General features: G+C 50.0%; 1 protein-coding gene across 4 annotated transcripts in view; it reads right to left on the reverse strand.

Annotated features, from left to right (window-relative positions):
* The window catches only part of LOC149338789 (uncharacterized), a 199,095-nt gene that overhangs the window by 163,734 nt on the left and 16,555 nt on the right, over positions 1-18,806 (reverse strand). The window lies entirely within an intron of this gene.

Consider the following 18,806-nt stretch of genomic DNA (forward strand, 5'->3'; position numbering starts at 1 on the left):
TATTCCCAGAGCCCATGTACAGGGCCTTGTACAGTGGAGGCCCGGGAGGGGATGTTTTAAAAAGGGTGAAGAAAATGCAGGTGCCACCAGGAGTAAAGACTTTCTTTTTTAAGTTACACACCGGGACGTTACCAGTTAAAAAGTTTCTAGAGGGAAAGGATTTCTTTTTACCGTCGGGATCGAACTGCTTAATTTGTAAACAGCCTGAAACAATAGACCATGTTTTTTTGCATTGCTGGGAAGGGGTTTATTTTTGGGACGTGTTACACAGGACCATAAAAAAAGAGCTACCACTTGACGCGCACGGAATTCGCTATTTAAGCACTGATAATGAGGATGGGGCACCTTTTGATCTCATAATGCTCTTGGGCCTCCACTGTATATGGCGCTCCAGAATGGCAGGCTATCATTGTGACAAAGACGCACGACCGGCCCGAATTTATTTTCGGGAAAGCATGGACTGGTTTCTTGCAATCCAAAAAGCAGCTGCGGAGCCTCCCGAGTGGCTCTCAAGACTAGAGCCGTTGTGTATGTTGCGGGAATTTTAAGCTGACGAAGCCAGTCTCGTGCTGGCTGACCACGACAGTGTCGTATGTATATAGTGTTATGTGTATTTTTGTTGTGCAATGTCATGAGCCAAAGCCAGGCAATAAAGAAAAAAAAAGCTGGCATGGCGGAGTGGTAGCGTGCTCGACTCGCACTCCGGAGAGCGGGGTTCGATTCGCAAGCTCGGCAAGCTCGGCAAATTTCTTACTGGGTTTTATTTATTTATCTGGTGTGACTAGAAAGGTTTGACTTATTGGTTAAGTAGGGAATTAATTAAACTCAGTCAAACTTACTTGGAGCATCACTAAACGATCCCTTTAATTGGTTGCATGGTTAGTAGCTAAAGTACCATTGGCCCCGTTTGAAATTCGCGCACTGTGACGTCACGACCGTTTCGACCAATTGAAAAGCGTGACATTTCTGTCGACAGCTCCTGCTTACAACGATGAGGCATTAAAGGCTTCCGCCTTAAAAGCGCGCTTCGATCGCGGAGGCCACGCCGTGGTGGCACTGCCGCGGCTTCCGACGGCGCGAGTCGGTCGCCCTTCTCTTCGGCGTGACGTCACAAAGCACCTTTTGCGCTCGTAGCGGAGAGCGCAGGCCTTAGGCGCCGGTGGTGGTGGCACCGCCGCGCCACGCCAAAGGCTGAAAGTGCAAGAAGTAAAGCTTTCGCTTTAAAAAACATGGCCGAGACAACTGCTGAGGTCTGGGAAAGCGAAATCTTTATTAACGCAGCAGCGTTAGGGAGCTCGTATTGTAGAAAAGCCGATGTCAGCGTTGTGGGAGTACCTTGGTTCTAACCTAAACGTCGGCCGCGTTTCGACGCCTTCCCCGGCCGCCCCAACTGTCTTCCCTACGCCACCCCCAAGCTACCCATCGACGATAATAAGATCATCCTCCGTCCCCGTGGCGGCCTCAACATTCCGGCCGTGAAGGGCGCTGTGCTTCGCGATGCCATTCTGCAAGCAGCCCGCCTCGGACAGCACGAGGCCAAGCCTGACACAGTCATCATCAATGCCCTCCAACACCTCATCCTCACCAACGCTCCCGACCCGCAGCGCTGACTCCGCTACCTCGCCATCAAGTCTGTGCTTATCAAATGAACACCCTACGACATAAACTCCTACCAAGCAGCCCCGGAGGGCTGTGCCCGCGGCGTGGTCCACGGGCTCTCTCTCAATCATTCGTACCGTCTCATACCGGCTATCATACCGGCTCATACCGGCTCTCTCTCAATTAGGACCGTCTCAGTCACGATCGGGACCCTCCAATTCTCCACTTTAGACGGACGGGCTCAACAGAGTCCATCATCATTCTCTTCGAAAAAGGCTTGGTGCCCAAGCACATCTATTACTCCTCCGTTCTCTACAGATGCTACCTGTTTAAAAAGAAGATTGAGCACTGTATTAACTGCGGCGCATTCGACCACCGCTCGGATATGTGCCCGGCTCCCAACCAAGCCGCTGACCCGGCTGCGGCCAAGTAGAACCCCCTGAGGACCGCTCCTGGACGCCGCAATGCAAGATCTACGACAAAGAACACTTGACGGCCGACAGAACGTGCAAGGTGCGCTTCCGCACTCCATACCCAGTGAAAGAGAGGTATTGGGATGCCAAGCGAGCCGCCGAGGCAAACGCCAGCCAGGCTTCCATCAGTAAGGCTCCATCCCAACACTGCAGCCGTTCCACGACCCGCAAGCCCCAAGCCCCGCGGCTCACCCCGGAGTCCTTCCCGGTGCTGCTGCCTGAGAGACAGAGAGAGACTCTTTAATGAAATACAGAGAATTTAGCCGCCGTTAAAAAATCGCTGGCATGCTACTCTGCGTAGGGAGGGGAATTTGGGAGATAGACAGAAGCAGAGCAGTGTAACAAAGGTAAAAAAAAACTAAGATAAAATGCGGCCTGCCACACCGAAACAGCCGCCTAGCACTAGCAAGCCCAAGGCCCGATCGCGCTCCTGGACCGGAACCAGGCCACCACCACCTCCAGTCCCCCCGAGGCCACCTGCCCAAAGCCCCGAATTCAATGCGGGCCGAGGAAGTAGCGATAGCGCTTGCTGCCGCCCATGCCAATTCGAGAATAATCATCACGGACTCCCGAAAAGCATGTGAACATTACTTGGCAGGGGAGATCTCCCCCTTAGCTGCTTGTATTCTACGACGGACTGCCACTGATCCAACACCCAAACGAATCATCTGGGCTCCTGGCCACCAGGGCTTACGAGGTAATGAGGCCGCTGACGCGGCTGCTCGAGCGCTTACTCACTGGGCTCCTTATCCCAGCTGTTCTGGCTCGGAGGCTAACCAGCCGCTGCTGCGATTCAGGGAAATATTAACACATTATAGCGACAACCACCGCCTTTTCCCGGCCCCTGCAAAAGGGCTGAGTAAGACGGAGGAACGAACTTTAAGGCGCCTGCAGACAGGTACTCTACTCTGTCCTGCAATAATAAAACATTACGATCCTAACACGGATGGGCGATGCCCACACTGTGGGGAGACCTGTGATATATTCCACATGGTGTGGGCATGTACTCAAAATCCCCAACTCCCCCCTTCCCCTACCCCTTCCAGAGAGGCACGGGAGACTGCCCTCCTCAACTGCTCCTCGCTTGAGTCCCAAAGGGCTGTGGAGAAACGGGCGAGAGACGGGGCCTCGTCGTGCGGTGTCCCGGACTAGGGACGCCGACCATGTAGCGGGGCCACTCTGTGGCTCCCAAACTTTTTTTCACAAAATAAAAGTTTTCACCACCATCACCACCTGACCAAGCATCCGGCCGCTCACCACCAATCAGGTGAGCTGGGCAAGCGTAATCTTCCAGAACTCCGCCAACCCCCTGTATGAAGAGCTGTTGCGTGTCCGCGTGCACCTCGCCTCCCTCCAAACCACCAACCTCCACTTCCAGGCCCAGCTGCGTGGTCATCAGCAAGCCCAAACCCCTACCCCGGCCACAGCGCCCCGGCCGCTCCTAGCTCTACTCTTCCAACGTCACCTCACCCTACCCTTCCACCGCCACCTCTCCATACTCGCGAACCACCAGCCAAGAAGCAGGCTGCAACTCCCCCAACCTCCTTGATCACAGCAACCCCGGCCGAGATAACCCCGGTCCTACCTCCCAAATTCGAAGAACTCGTGGAAGCCACAATTCAGGCTGCGGTGCAGACGGCCATCCAGGCCTTCGCCAATGAATTCTCAAGGCTCACTACCCGTCTAGACGAATTCGCTCGCCAAATTGACGAAAGATTTAAGGAGCAAGACGCTCGCTACGCGACAGCTTGTGGTGCCGCGCGACCTAGAAAGCAGGCCCAGCTCCACACCCTCTCTAACTCCTGCACGGCGAACGACACTGTCAGTGATGGCGAGGCCACGCACTAGCCTCACCATCTGGCAGTGGAACTGTCGCGGCTTTGGTTCCAAGCGGAGACTGGTTCCCCAGATGGCCCCGACGTGCTCGCGCTGCAAGAGCCCTCCAATCCCCTTACCCTACCCATCTACCCTCCCAACGTCCCCATTTCTCCTACATCCCCTCGGGTTGCATTCCTTGTACGCCGTGCGCTCACTACCATCTCTTACACCTTAGACGTCCTTGGAATAAACCATTTCCTCGTCGAACTGGTGCCGCAACACACTCAGTATAGTAGTCTCTTCATCCTCAACGTATACAGCTAGCTGAAGAGCCTACGGCACGACTTCGACCGACTATTCACGCTTGCCAAGCGCGCCGCGCACAAATGCCCCCTCCTAATTGTACGAGACTTCAAAGCCCCACATAAGGCCTGGGGCTACACAACCGACCCCGCAAATGGGCGCAGGGTATGGCTCGCAGCTCAACAGGCCGGCTTCTCCCTTGTCACAGACCCCACCACTCCTACTCGCATCAGGAACAGCGTCTGCGCAGACACTACTCCCGACCTCACCTTCACCCACCGCCTCCCTCACGCTGCGTGGCGTAACACCCAGGGAATTTCTCCTGGGGGTTTCGAGATCCTCCTATATTCAGGCCAAATGCGCAGACCCCCTCTTGGTGCTACCATCACGATGTGGGACTCATTCCGCACCTCCCGAGCAGCTCGCACTCTAGACACCAAATCAGCCATAGCTACTTGGACCGACCAACTCCAGCGCGACGTCAGCGCCGTGACTCGCCCTCTCCCAGAGGACTGCCCTGCAGACGCAATTGATTCCCATTTCATGCACCTATGAGAGGCGAAGGCGGGTCTTGAGCGCAGGTGTCGGCGTCAGCGCTCGAATCGAACACTCAGACGCGGCTGGCCCGGCTCACAAGGAGAATGAGACACATGCCGCGACCCTATCTCGTCAAAATTGGGAATCCCTCTGTAACCGGTTGGACGGCAACATGCGCCTGCCTCAACACAACCTCATAAAGCTGATACACTGATCCCAGTCCTCCCCGCAGGAACTACCCGAGGAGCTTCGTGATCTCTACATCCCCGCATATCCCTCCGCAGACCACCCTGACTACACAGGCTCACCCAACGACCTCGTTGACCAACCGCTCACCGAGGCGGAAGTCAGGGCAGAACTTCAGCGCCTCAGCACCTCAGCTCCTGGCCCCGACGGAGTGCACAACAAGGCAGTCCGCAACCTGGGTTCCCCCTCTGCCAAAGCCGTAACCGACTACTTCAATGAATGCTGGATGCGCGGCGCTCTCCCACCCAAGTGGAAAGACGCCAAAGTAGTCTTCATTTCCAAATCCGGCAAACCACTTCTCCGCATTAACCTTCGTCCCATCTCTTTTACTTCATGTGTGGGCAAACTCATGGAGCACGTTCTCCACACCCGGCTAAGCCGATATCTGGAGAATAACAACCTCATGCCTTCGTGCATGTTTGGTTTCTGCCCAGGCTTATCCACCCAGGACGTCTTTCTACAACTCAAACACCACATCACCCGCGGGCGACACCAAGGCTATCCTCAGTGTCGACCTGACAAAGGCTTGCGACAACGTTACCCACGCAGCAGTCCTAGAAGGCCTTCACGCCCTAGGCGTAAGTCTGCGGATGTACAATTACGTCCGCGGCTTCCTTTCCAAACGTACAGCCACACTCACCTTGGGTGATCAACAGCTCCCCGGTGTCGCACTGAGAGCATGGGGAACGCCTCAGGGTGCTGTGCTGCCTCCTATCCTCTTCAACATAGCCCTTCTCCAACTCCCCCACCAGCTCGCCCAAGTTCCCGACATACATTTCAGCTTCTATGCTGACAACATCACTGTATGGGCCAATCGAGAGAGGGATGGCGACATAGAACACAACCTACAGTTGGCCCTCCACATCTTCGACTCGTACGTTCGCGGGCGCGCTTCCTAGCCTGCTCCCCTTCCAAATCGGAACTCTTCCTTTGCCGCCCCAAGCCGAACGACGCCGCCAACCCTCCCATCTCACTTAAACTAAGATTGTCCTCGTCTCAAAGATTCGCATCCTGGGCCTCGTCCTTCACTCCCATGGCGCGCACGGCGGCACCATCCAAGCTCTCCAGACCCAAACCCAGCAAGTTACCCGGCTAATCCGACGCGTGGCGAACCGGCGCGCTGGTTTGTGAGAGCGGAACACTCTACGGCTCACCCAAGCTTACATCACGAGCCGCACGGCGTACTCATTCTCCTACCTCCCCCTAAAGCAGAAGGAACGGGACCGCATCAACGCGCTTCTCAGGAGCTGCACGAAGGTTACCCTCCGCCTTACCCCCAGCACCTCTACTGTCCGGCTCCTCAACCGCGGTACCCCCAACACATTTGAGGAGCTGGCAGAAGGTAATCTAACAGCACAGCTGACTCGCCTTTCTGGTACCGCGACAGGCCACACTCAGCTCTGTCAGCTAGGCATCGCACCGATCATCCATCCTACCGAGGAGGCCCCTCTACCTCCAGACCTACGCTCCCATCTCATCATCCATCCCAACCCTAAGAACATGCAACCGGAGCACGACGGAGAACGCAGGGCAGCCCGCGCCAAAGCCCTGCACAAGCTTTACGGTGACAGTTCCGAGGTAGCCTATGTGGACGTGGCAGCGTACTCGTCGGGCTCCCGCATAGTCCTCGCCGTTGCTAACAATCAGGCCCGATTACTCGCATCAGGCTCCATCACCACAGACTTACAGAAATTTCAGAGGAAGCAGCCATTGCGCTCGCTCTCATCTCCACCTCAGCCACCAAAATTCTCTCCGACTGAACATCCGCCTTGTCCAATTTCGCTAAAGGCCTGATATCTCGCATCGCGGCTCGGCTTCCACGCTTCTGGCACCCCGCCCGCCCAGTGACCCTTATCTAGACCGCTGCACACGCAGGACTCCCGGCTAACGAGGGGGTCCCCTCCCTCGCCAGAGGTCTCCCTTTCCCGGCTGGAGTATGACGCCCTTCGCCATCCCAGGAGCGTCTGCTTACCTTCAGAGGTATCCTTACCCACTACCGAGACACCCGGCGTGTTTACGCACCACCGGCTCCCTGTCTAACCCTAACCCAGGCCTCCCACTGGCGCCAACTCCAGAAGCGTACTGCTCCTTACCCTATTCTTCTTCATGCTCGCTACCCCGATCAGTTCCTTTCCTCCTGTAAGCTCTGCGGGAAACCGGGAGACTTCATTCATATTCTTATCACATGCCCTACCTTCCCACACCCTCCATCCCCAACCACGGCGGAGTCATACTGGGAGACTCTCCTGGCCAGCTCCGCAGCTGCTGACCAGCGCCGGATAATTATCGAGGCCTTGAAGCAGATAGCCCTCCAAGGACTGTCATTTGACATTTAGGATCAACCCTTTAAGGGCTGCCTCATGCCACGTGAGGAGAGGCAGGGTTTGCCCCCTCTGCATTGCTTCGCAATAAATGTTTCAACCCCCACCACCGTGGCGTCTTGCCGCTCTGCCGTCGGCGGAGTGATACGTAGCGATCGGCGAAACAAGTTGTCCGTCCGTATTTTTATTTTCGTTGGCGTAATTTGCGGCTAGGTAGAGTCTGACTGGATCTATATATTACGGAAACCTAAAAAAAACAAAAAAAAACAAAAGCGAAAGTGAGGCCGCCATGCGACTACCTGAAAGGCACGCCACGCGTTGAGTCGTTCTATTGTCTGCGGCGAGTTCAAAAAAAGCCGGTAGCCGCGACGTTTATTCCGGTGCAAATTGCGGAAATCAGCTGCACACAACAATATTTTGAAGTTTCTCAGACTGCTCGGAGCGTGTAGATTGAAGACGAGTAGATTACTCTTTTGTGCACCTTTAAAGCGCGATTAAGGTATCAACTGTGCTAGGGGGCTAGTTCTTTACTGTCTGTGTCGACAGTTTACAGTAGGTCACAAACATATGATGTTCTGCACTGCACTCTCAAATTTCAGGAGCGGATATGCGTTTGACTAAAGTGATGATGATGAAAACATTTATTGAAAGCCACAATGCCGTAGTTGAAGGGAAGGCTGATCAGGTCCCTAGTCCGGGATGCCGTTGGCAAGAGCCATTGCCCGTGCTCTGGCGACGAGGGCTCGTTGTTCCTCGAGGTCCGAGCTGGACAGGTCCACCTCCCAGCCCTCCCATGTTGGCTGATTTATGATGTCAATGCTGTCATTTTCCTGACAAGCCCATACCATATGGTACAAGTTCGCCTTCTGGCCACAAACTTTGCACTGTGCCGAAAAGGAGTCGGGCTCAATGGCGTGAAGCGTAGCTGGATTATTGAAAGACATAGTTTGTAGCCTGCGAAGGTGACACTCTTCTGATTTACTAAGACCCTTAGCGGGCCTCTGGAGTGTCTGCCGTTCACGGCGCAAATGTTGTAATATTCCTGAATATGTTGTTAACGGAGAGGGGGTGCCTGAATCAGTAAGGGAGGACGTTGAAGGATTCCGGGGAAGAAAAGCTCGGGCCGAAGCGTGTGCGCTCTCGTTTCCTTCAACTCCCTGGTGACCTGGTACCCATATTAATTCCTTCCGTTCAGCTGAGGTCCTACATTGACTAAGAATTTTGCAGGCTAGTGGCGTGATTCTGCCACGCATATAGTTTCTATAAGCCGCCTAGGAATCTGTAACTATGTATTTCGATGCGGAGTGCGTTGCGGCTAGCGCTATCGCTACTTCCTCCATAGCCTGTGCATCCCCGTTACGAACTGAAAGCACGTCCACGACTTGCATTTGGTGCACCACTGAGATTGTTGGTATGCCTTGTACAGGACCCGCAGCGTCCACGAAGAAGGCTCCTTCTTCTTTTGAATAGCACTTTTGTACCTTTTCCCTTTGCGCCAATATTGGTGAATTTTGTAACTTAGTCTCGCCAAAGGTGGACGCATTCAGTGTAGTTCATGTAAACATACGCAGCTTACGAAAACATTGGAATGAATTTTTGGCTGTTGTTGACAACACTAAGAATACCATAGATGCATTCATACTTACAGAAATTAACATCCCTTCCACACTTCTCTCCTCTTTTTCGTTACCCAATTATTCTAGTTTCTCTTTCACACGCTCAAATCGGATAGGCGGCGGAATTCTTGTTTTCGTTCACAGCAAATGGAATGCTTACCCTTTAAAGTCAACATTTTGCTTTGCTGAGTGTGTTGCATTGCAGATATCACTTTTAAATTCGGAGGTTACACTTCTAGGAGTTTACAGGCCTCCTTCCCAAAATGTGAAAGAATTTCTTTCTGAGCTCGACAATTTTTTGGGCTCCCTATTGCCAAATCATGCTATATGCCTCATTGGAGACTTCAATATTGACACCTTGTCACCAGCACGTTCATCTGTTTGCGAGTACCTCAACACTTTGGCAAAACATGGTATTGAACCAACGATAAAAGACTACACAAGAGAAGAGTACCTGGGAAAGCATTTCGTAGCTTCTTGTATCGATCACATCAATATAAGAGCTCCGTTTGCCCAGAATTTCTCTTCTGTGATTACATACAAACTTTCAGATCATTACTTTGTAGGTTCTCATATCCTTTTTCCTTCTTCAAATAAATCATGCCTTAATAAGGAGCAAATTTCATATACAGACACTGCCACATTCGATAAACTTATAGCCGACTTTAACTGGGCCTCTTTCCTCGAGGAAGCGAATTCTTTTAACGTATACGATAGATTTGTGCAGGTTGTCAATTCCATAACAGCCTCATCACAAAAGGTCAAAGTGATCAAAAAACGTAACCCAAACCTTCCTTGGTTAACAAGGGACATTCTAAAGGCCATTGCAGAAAAAGACGCCCTTTGGTCACGTTGCAAGCGTTCTCCCAACAACACACGCCTCAAAGATAATTTCAGGTTATTTAGAAACAAAGTTACTGCCATGATTCGAGCCTCGAAACGTAACTACTTCAATTCGGCTTTCCGTAACAACCAACACTCTTCGCGTAAAACTTGGTCAACTATCAATTGCCTTTTTGGACGAAACCCTAAACAATCCATTAGCGATGCATTTGCCAAATCCTTTAAAGACCTTCCCTCTGCTGCCTCTGAGTTTAATGCATTTTTCTCTCAGGTTTCCAGGAAGTTTCCATTATCCCACTATGAGGTTCCTCGGTCTTTATATTGCACAGCTTCTTCAGCTTTTCTCCCCTCTATTACACCCCAGGACCTTCACAGCATAATCTTTAGCTTCAATTCGAAGAAAGCCGCAGGTATTGACAATATCAGGATGAGTGACCTCCAACGGAACTTCACAAAACTGCAGTCGGTACTTCTTTTTATGTTGAATGGTTTTATCACTGAATGCTTCATTCCGCACAATTTAAAAGTTGCCATAGTTAAACCGTTACACAAAAGTGGCTCTTTAAAAGCTATCGAAAATTACAGGCCTATTTCAATTCTACCTGCGATTGCGCAGATTCTTGAAAAGCACCTATTCCGAGTTATGTACAGTTTTGTTTTCACGAATAATATCTTATCAGAGGCACAGTTTGGTTTTATTGAAGGTAAAGGAACTGTTCTGTTATTAGAAACCTTTACTGATATCGTTTACTCATGCTTTGATAATAACAAATTCGCATGTGGTCTGTTTTTGGACGCTAGCAAAGCTTTTGATTGTGTTCGGCATGACCTACTGCTAGAAAAACTTGATGTCATGGGCTTTAGGGGTCCTTTTAAAGATTTGCTGAAAGAATATTTTTCTAATCGGGCTCAAGTTGTTGAAATAAGCGGGCATCGAAGTTCTGAATCATTTTTGTCGGCAGGTGTTCCACAGGGCTCTGTTTTATCGCCTTTGCTTTTCAATTTATTTGTAAATGATTTATCGAATGCTGTCGCAAAATGTTACATCTTTCAATACGCCGATGACACGCTATTGTTGTCAACAAATACTTCGTTGCCTCTGGCCATGGATGCTCTTAGAACAGATGTGGTGCATGTTATGAATTGGTTCTTAAATAATTCTGTTACAATTAATCAACAGAAAACTAAACTAATTTGTTTTCGTAATCCTCATAAAAGGCTTTCTTTTGTTGAACCATTGTTTTTACATTCTTCGCATTGTCTTAATTGTTCTTGCATTCCAATTAATTTTTCAAATAGTGTCAAGTACCTTGGTATACTTTTTGACAGTGATATGTCTTGGAACAGTCATCTTACCCTAGTATGCAACAAGCTTCGTGGTTTATCATGTGTACTGTACAATGTTCGTTATTTATTACCTTTTCAGACTCGCAAGCTTATTGCACATGCTCTCATTTATGGGATTCTCAGATATGGAGTCACTGTTTATTATCATTGCTCAAAGACTTGGCGAATGAAATTAAATGCGATACTAAAGAACATCCTTCGATCCGTGGCATACAACACAAATGTTTCACCTGATTGCAATTTGTTTTCGCTTTTACAGCTGCCCTCTTTTGATGCCCTCTTCCATCATGTAGTCATTCGTGCTCACTTTTGAGAGAGTACATTTTTGGTGCCTTTCATTCCTGTTCGTCCTTTTCGACATCATCCCCGTTTTACGGTACCTCGCTGCTACACTCACTATGGCCACTTCACTCGTAATTATTACATACCAAAAATGTTTAATTCTCTGCCTGATTCAATCTTTTCAGTTTCTTCGTTGTCTCTATTAAAAAATTTCTTAAAAACACATATGTCGGTAACCTAAACTGTTTCTTTGTTCTTGTTTTGCCTTAGGTATTGCGGTTTATCATTGTTTGCTTGCTTTGTAACACCTATTGTTTAATATATGTCTTTCATCGATTGCCGAGTACTGCCCTACAAGCCTTTATGGCTTGGGCAGACTTGTCTTAAAGATTGTATTCTGTTCTCTGAAAATAAAGGTGTTTATTATTATTATTACTCGTTCATCTTCTTGCTCCTCGCCACTCGTCTAGCATGATGATGCTCCGGGTGCATGTTTTTGGGAAGCGGAAGCGTAAGGAATTTGCTCTTCCACTCTTTAGGTATACCTTGTCTCCCAGCCACTTGCTGCGGAAAGCTAATGTTTAAATCTTCTAAGACCCTGCGACCGGTCGTAGTTGTGTCCAGTCGCGTTACGTGGCTTGTAAGATAGGCGCTAATCAATTCATCAGCCGTATTGTGTACCCCTAGTTTTAGGAGACGCTCCGTAGATGCTTTCGTGGGTAGGCCGATTGCCTTCTTATAAGCCGTTCAAATGATAACGCCCAGGTGGTTTAGATCGGTCTTCCTCATACGAAGGTACACTATCCTGCAGATGACAAAGGCCTGTATTAGTCTAAGGGTATCCTGTTCTTGCATGCCGTTTATCTTGCTTGTGATCCGGGATATCATACGGATGACTTTTTCACACACCGTTCGGAGCTTGGTGATCGCTGCTGCGTTCACACCCTTGTTGTTAATGAGCAGCCCCAAAATCCGTACTGTTTCCACCTCGGGAATAGGTGTATAATGAACCGAGATTTCCAGTGATGCAGTATCCCCCTTCCCTCGCAGGACGAGGTGCTCCAATTTGTCCGGGGAACAGCGCAGTCCGCATTCTTCTGCATACATTTGAACCGTACTGGCAGCCTCTTGGAGGGCCTCCTCCATCTGTGCCAAGTTTCCCTCCGTTGTCCATATGGTTACGTCATCCGCGTAGAGGGCGTGGCGGATTCCCCGTATGGCATTAAGTTGTTCCGGCAAGTGCATGAGGGCAACGTTGAAGAGCAGTGGAGAAAGGACTCCGTGAGGAAATCATATCCGCTTAAAGCAGCAGAACTATCCCATCAAACTGATAACTTTACCTACAAAACATTGCTCTTTGTACACTTCACCCAGATTAAATACGTTTTCTTTGAAGTAATCTCGGGCACACAGCGCATCTTCATCGCAGTGTCGTACAGCTATCCTGTTTTGCCAAATAGTGTGCAGACCAAGAAGGAAAATTAAATCGTATTTATAAAGATCTTGCTTACTACTGAGCTCCGAGCTGGAGACTCAGCTACAACTCGTCCGACAGGCCGAAGCCGCCGCCGAGAGCTGATACCTTTCATCTATCTAAGCGCGTAGCCCTCTATTTACCGTGTTTCTGTTGGGCATTAAAAGTTTTCCTATTCTATATCAACGTCCACGAATCGTATCCCATACGGCGTCAATGGTAAGACTTTCCTTCTTGTCCGCTGCAGCACGACCAAAGACACGTTACGAACGGTCATTGTTTCGAATTGAATACAAGCCGACCTAGTGGATGCGTTGTGGTCTTTGACATCGTGAAATGTCTTTGCGCACTGATGTGTACGTGAGTAATAATTTATGAGTATGCGAATTTCGAAACGGGACCCGATAGCAATCACATTATACTCTATAAAGAATTAATTTGACTGCCTTGAGCTATTGCAAAGCAGCGCCATCTATGTTTTAAAGATGAAAGTAAATGCGAACAGCTTGCGCTGACTTGTGATAGGTGGTGTTATGACCCTGTTCGATTGGAACTTGGGGATATCGAGTTTACGTTCCAAAGCAATCGCACTGACATTGCACAGCACTGCAGGGTAATGATTCCCAGGTGGTCGAAATTATTCCGGAGACCTCCACTACCACACCTCTTTCCCTCTTTCTTCTTTCACTCCCACCTTCCTTCCTTCCCTTACGGCGCGGTTCGTGTCCACCGAGATATGTGAGACAGATACTACGCCATTTCCTTTCCTCAAAAACAAATTTCATCTTCATCACCATCAGCCTGACTACGCCCAATGCAGGGCAAAGGCCTCTCCCATGCCTCTCCATTAACCCTGTCCTTCGCCAGCCGCGGCCACCATATTCCCGCAAATTTCGTAATCTCATCCGTCCACCTAATTTTCTGCCGCCCCCTGCTACGCTTGCCTTCTCTTGGAATCCACTCCGTTACCCTTAAGGACCAGCGATTATCTTGCCTTCGCATTACATGCCATACCCAAGCCCACTTCTTCCTCTTGATTTCAACTAGGATATCATTAACGCGCGTTTGTTCTCTAACCCACTCCGCCCGCTTCCGATCTGTTAACTTTACACCTATCATTTTTCTGTCCATAGCTCGCTGCGTTGTCCTTAACTTAAGCTGAACCCTATTTGTTAGCCTCCACGTTTCTGCCCCATAGGTGAGTACCGGTAAGATACACCTGTTGTATGCTTTTCTCTTGAGGGGTATGGGTAAACTGCAATTCATGATCTGAGATAACCTGCCATATGCGCTCCACCCCATTCTTTTTCTTCTAGTTATTTCCCTCTCATGATCTAGATCAGCTGTCACTACCTGCCCTAATTAGACATATTCTCTTACTACTTCCAGCCCCTGGCTACCAATTGCGAACTGCAGTTCCCTTGCTAGGCTGTTGACCATTACTTTCGTTTCTGCATGTTAATTTTTAGCCCTACCGTTCTGCTCTGCCTGTCTAATTCATTAATCATGCTTTGCAGTTCATGGTCTGAGTGACTTAGCAAGGCAATGTCATCAGCGAATCGCAAATTACTTTGGTATTGTCCATTAACTCTTATCCCCAACTGTTCCCATTTCAGGCCCCTATGCTATTCACTGCCTGTTTACAGGAGGTATTCGCCTCCTGTAAACAGGCAGTGAATAGCATAGGCGAGATCGTGTCTCCCTGCCTGACACCTTTCCTTATTGGAACTTTACTACTGACTTTATGGAGAAATATGGTAGCTGTGCAATCGTTATAAATATCTTCCAATATTTTCACACCCTGATTTCGCAATGCCTGCATGACTGCCGAGGTTTCTACTGAGACGAGTGCTTTCTCGTAGTCAATGAACGCTATATATAGGGGGTGGTTATGTTCTGCGCATTTCTCTATCACCTGATTGATTGCGTGAATATGGTCCATTGTTGAGTATACTTTACGAAAGCCTGCCTGGTCATTTGTTTGATTGAAGTCTAAGGTTGTCCTGACCCTATTAGCGATTACCTTAGTAAATAGCTTGTAGGCAACAGACAGTAGGCTGATCGGTAACAACAATAAATGAGGGAGCTCTTTTCGCCCCGTGAGCCTGACGAGCTGCTTATTCAGAAATATGAAGATGATTGCGGCTGGGCTTCACTAGTAGTGCGCCTAAGGAGGATTCTCCCAGCACATTACTGGCTTTCGTAGGCGCCTATACGGACTTGATGCTGGTTTAGGTAGTTTATGGTTTATATGTGTTTAACGTCCTAAAGCGACTCACGCTATGCCGTAGTGAAGGACGCGGTAAATTTGGACCGGCTGAGATTCTTTAACGTGCACTAACATTGCAGAGTACATGGGCCTCTAGAATTTCGCCCCTGTTGAATTTTCATGGCGGCGAAATTCTAGAGGCACGTGTACAATGCGAAGTCAGTGCACGTTAGAGAACCCCAGGTGGTCGAAATTTCAGGAGCCTTCCTCTACGGCGTCCCTCTTAGCCTGAGTCACTTTGGGACGTTAAACTCTTGCAAAGAATAAACCAACTAAACCAGAATCAATTGTGTATCGGCTCCCACGAAAGCCAGTGAAGTTCTCAGAAAAGACTCCTTACTCGTCGCCCAACCAGTGAAGCCTGGCGGCAATAATCTCCATAATCTAGAATAACACTACAGCACCTTTTTTTCGCTTTCTTCTTTAACTCCCACCTTCCTCCCTTCCCTTACGGCGCGGTTCAGGTGTCAGCCGAGATATGTGTGACAAGTACTGCGCCATTTACTTTCCTCAAAAAACGAATTAATTTTCTTAAATGTAAGCTCACCAGGCTCACGGGCCGAGAAGAGCTTCTTTTTTTCTTTATTTCTTCAGTTCGTGCTTAAATGCAGGGAAATTAAAATGGAGGACGCTTAAGCTTCGCCTTTAATGGCAAATATGGTGCTATTATGAATATTGTGGCATCTGCGGAGCACGAGCGAAGCCGCGGTAATGTCTTCGTTACAATATTTTTGCCTATAAAAAGGGTATTTTGCACTCTATGCGTTGTTCATGTAGTCCTCAGTTTATTAGTTATTGGTGCAAGTTTCAGGCCACTCGATAGATTTCAATCAGCTTGAGTGATAGGAAAATGAAAAAGTGGAGAGAATCAGATCAGAATGAGAATAAGAATTTTATTGGTAAATTAGATGACCACTGATGATTTGTATGCAGAAGGAGGTGCCAATTCGGCGATCAAAATGGGACCCCTAGTGCAGAATAGCCATGTGCACCAAGTGACTAAAACAATGCGCAGAAGTTCATTTAGGAATTAAACGTAACAGTTAAAGAGAAAATATTATGCACAATTGGGCGCATAGAACTGGAGGTTGAAAACTGAAGGAAACTAATGGTTAACTAATTTCTTTATGTGCTGTTTAAGTGTCTTTTTGTATTAAGTAGTGTGCGTGAATTTCAATATTCAGAGGTACGGTGTGCTATCTTGGAACAGCAGATACAGCTCACAGAAACACAAACAGACGTGGACAACCACCTTCTCCACCTTTGGGAGGACCTGCGCAGCCTCACGAAGCGATGGAAGAAAGAAACATAACAGACGCCTAAAGAACCGCATCCTCGAACTCACACAACAGGCAGCGGAATATGCTACTCAGCTAGCCGACACTAACTCGGTGGACCGGTGCAACGCGGCTGCTCGCCAGATGTCTGGCCGCAACACGTGGCGCCTGTTCCGCGCTCTCATCGATCCAATACAAACACGCACGGAAACCCAACGCCAATTACATAGGGCCTTGCACAACTTTACAGGAACGACAAAACAACTAGCGCACACGCTCAGGGATCCCTACCTGTGCACCACTAAGGACCCCCGGCAGGCGGCGTTCTCGTATGCAGGCGAAGAGAACACGGAGCTGGACAAGCCTTTCCAACTCCACGACTTCCGGGCAGCCTTAAGCAAAATGAAGCGGGGCACTGCACCCGGGCGCGACAAGGTTACGGTGAAGCTTTTGGCCAACCTTCCCGACGCAGCCTACGCCGCGCTCCTCAAATACATCAATAGCATTTGGGACGGAGAGACTCCTCTCCCTCTCGATTGGAAATCGGCTCTCGTGACCTTCATTCCGAAGGCCGGCAAACCCATTGATGTGGAGAACCTTCGCCCCATCTCCCTCACGTCTTGTGTCGGCAAGCTGATGGAGACGATGGTGCGCGAACGACTCTCCGATTTTCTCGAAACACAGCACACTTTTGCGGACACCATGTTCGGTTTTCGCCCTCACAAGTCTGCACAGGATATACTTCTGCAGCTTCACCACGACATCTTAGATCCTGTCGAATGTCCCCACAACGACAAGGTGGTCCTGGCCTTGGATCTTAAAGGCGCATTCGACAACGTCAAACACGAAGTAATCCTGGACCACCTCAGTAACACCAACTGTGGCCACAAAACATTAAACTGCATAAAACAATTTCTTACAGACCGTCAAGCCTATATACGCATACAAGATGCGGAACACGGGTCATACACCATCGGCTCGAGGGGAACGCCTCAAGGCGCGGTCCTGTCTCCCCTCCTCTTCAATTTGGCAATGCTTCATCTTCCCTCCAAATTGTCCTCTTTGCCCGGGATACATCAAGCTCTTTATGCGGATGACATTACAATCTGGGCCACGCAAGCTAACCTGGGCCACATGGAATCCTGCCTGCAAGCAGCGGCGACCCTAGTCGACGACTACGCGGCCTACTGCGGACTCCAGTGCGCCCCATCTAAATCAGAATTTGTGCACATACGTCCCTCCCCTCGGGACACAACTCCGCTTTGCATCAGTCTCCCCTCGGGACCGATCCGGGAGTCCAAGGAGATCCGCGTCCTTGGTCTCTTCATACACCACCAACGCAGAGTCGACACCACCCTAGCCAAACTTCGCACGGTGGGAGACCAGGTGGGCCGCATGGTCCGCCGGGTCTCCAACAAGCGGGGCGGATTACGAAGCAAGGATGCACTGCTGCTTGCCCATGCTTTCGTAACGAGTAGAATCCTCTACTCAACCCCTTACTTGCACCTGCGCCAACATGATGATGACCAACTGGAGGTCATCCACCGGAAAGTCATCAAGCGGGCCCTCGACCTCCCGGTCACCACGTCCAACCAGCGACTTCTGGCCTTCGGCGTGGTAAACACATTCCGGGAGCTTCGAGAAGCCCACTTAGTCAACCAATACACGCGTCTTGCACAGACCACGTCCGGTCGCCGCCTCTTGGACCGGCTACACATCAAACATGACTACCATATTGAGGAAAGGGAGAGAGTGCCAGAACCCTGGAGACGCGCCCTCCGGGTCCGATCCCTTCCACGCAACATGTCCAGAGAAGACCATAGCGGTCGTCACCAGGCGCGCGCGGAAGCGTTGGCGCGATACTATGGTAACCAACAACATGTGTATTACCTGGACGTTGCCGGCCCACACCACGGGGTGTGGACAACGGCCGCAGTCGTACACAACACAAACACAGTCAACGGGCTCACTTTCAAAGCCTACAGCGCAACACACGCGGAGGAGATTGCCATTGCTCTTGCTCTCACTACTCCCAAGTCGAAACACATCATCAACGACTCGCGAGGGGCCTGTCGGAACTATGAGTTGGGCTGGGCTCCCCCGCTTGCCTGGCGCATATTGGAATATAGCTGCCGATGCGAAGATCCAACTCCACGCAACCTGACTTGGGCCCCCGGTCACCAGGGCCTCCAGGGAAACGAATAGGCCGATCAGGCCGCCCGCGCACTCTCTCCCCGGCCTATCTCCCTGTCCTTGGGCGCCTACTCCCAATCAGACAATCTGGCCCTTACATTCAAACACATCACCGATTACTACAAGGAGGAGCAGCGGCGCTACCCGGCCCCTTGTAAGGGACTGGATCGCGCTGACGAGCGCCTCCTCATCAAAACTCTTACTAACA

This window comes from Amblyomma mixtum, chromosome 6, assembly GCF_055824585.1.
Source record: "Amblyomma mixtum isolate Tamu chromosome 6, ASM5582458v1, whole genome shotgun sequence".
In the NCBI taxonomy this organism is placed as follows: Eukaryota; Metazoa; Arthropoda; class Arachnida; order Ixodida; family Ixodidae; genus Amblyomma; species Amblyomma mixtum.